Consider the following 2,098-nt stretch of genomic DNA (forward strand, 5'->3'; position numbering starts at 1 on the left):
GACCTTCCAGCAAACCACTGAACCTAAGGGACACAGAGAAGTGGGAGAATGGAATGAAGGAAAAAGAGTTGATGATGTCAAAATCATGGAATAGTACAGCTGATCAAACATTTGGGACACTATTGAGTTTCCCCTTTTCGTAACTAGTCTGCTACATTGAGCTGCCCGTAACTCATAACAACCCTACGTACAACAGGCCTAAACTCTGCTCTATTCTGTTCCAATCTTATTGTCTCCGACACACCTACCCCCTTTCCCCAGTCACTGAGTCAATCCATCTCCTTAAGGGTCTTCCTCTCTTGTGCTGCCCCTCTACCCTCCCAAGCATGACGTCCCTCTCCAAGGACTGGTCCCTCCTTGCAACATGTCCAAAGTAGGTCAGACAAAGCTTCAGAATCCTTACCTCCAAGGAGCAGCTACTAATCTCAGTAGGACTAATTAGTGTCTTATCCACAGAGTCTCCACAAGTTGGAACTCACTTGATGGCACCTGACAGCAACAGCAATATTTTCAAAAACTTAGGACAAAAAGGCCAAATCTTCATTCCATATCCATCAACTGTTTGTCTATTTCTCCAAATCCTGACCAAAGGTTTTAAAGTTTATTACACTTTTTTATCATTAGCAAGATTTTTGATCATTTCTTTATCTTTGATTTTAAAAGTATAAGTGTAATTTTGTTCTTATTTACCCACTCTCCATTAAGGGACCTCTAATAGCTTAGTGGTAAGGAACTGAGCTGTCAGTGCAAAGGTACAGTATGAATCCACCAGCTGCACTTGGGAGAAAAATGGACAGTCTCCTCCCATGCCATTAACTGCCTCTGAAAATCTGCTGGAGGGTCAGCTATAGGATGGTTTTTAACTTGATAGTGCACAACAACAATAACAACTCTCCATTAAAGATGTTGTTAAATAATTTACTCTTTAAGGTTTATGTTAAAAGTGCATCCTTTTATAGAACTTCCTGACTTTCTCCTTTCACTAAACATCTACAGCTTTTCATCAGGTCACTATTGAATTACAGCAGATTCCATGATGCCTAACACAATATATTGCTTTAAATTTTAGCTGCTTTAATTTCTTTTCCTACCGCTGTAGATTGTAAGATCTTTGGAATGAAGGATCTGATATTTTTTCACACAATTATGGATGTGTTGTTGTTACATGCCATTGAATCACCTGGGCCTCATAGCAATCCTATGTACAATAGCTCAGAACCTGGCCCAATGCTAAGCCAGTTTCACTGATTCTGACAGACCTACCTCCCCATGACTCCATTTACTGTGCCAATTCCTCTCCTGCACTGTCCCTCCATGCTTCCATGCATAATAATGTCTTTCTCCAATGACTAGCCCCTCCTGGCCATGTGCCCAAAGTATGTGAGATTCAGCTTCAAAATTGTCTCCAAGGAGAAACTTAGTTTCACCCTTCCCAAGACATACCTGTTTATTCTCTGGGCAACCATGGTATGTTCAAGACTCTTCTGCAGGAATTAATTCTTCTTCTGCCATCTTTAGCCATTGTCCAGCTTTCTAATGCACAGCAAATAATTGTAAAGATAATGGCCTGTAACAGGGGTACCTTAGTCTCTAAACTGACATCATTGCTCTTTAGCACTTTGGAGAGGTCCCTGGCAGCAGACTGTTCTGATGCAACTTGTCTTTTAATTTTCTGACTGCTGGTGCCAAGAGTGTTGATTGTAGAACCAAGCAAGCTGAAACTGTTAACAACTTGAATCTCTTCTCCACCCATCATGGTGCTGCCAAGTGGCCCAGTGGTGAGAATCTGTCTTCCTGATGTTTAGCTTCAATCCATCTTGAAGACTACAGTCCTTGACCTTCTGCAGCACTTCTGCAGCACGTCAAGTCCTTCTCATTTTCAGCAAGCAAGGTTGTGTCATCTGCATAATGGAGATTGTTGCTGAGTCTTCCTCCAATCTTTTTTTTATTATTATTAAATTTTATTAGTATTAATGAACATTTACAGGGATTTTGGGTTTTCATTCCTTCATTGCTGTACCATTCTCTCTACCCTCCTCCCCAGTTTGTTCTTCTTCCCCCGCCATCCGAATGTCTGTTTTAATTGTCCAATTGCCAC

This window comes from Elephantulus edwardii, unplaced genomic scaffold (genome assembly GCF_000299155.1).
Source record: "Elephantulus edwardii isolate Elephantulus edwardi_28Jun2011 unplaced genomic scaffold, EleEdw1.0 scaffold00189, whole genome shotgun sequence".
NCBI lineage: Eukaryota > Metazoa > Chordata > Mammalia > Macroscelidea > Macroscelididae > Elephantulus > Elephantulus edwardii.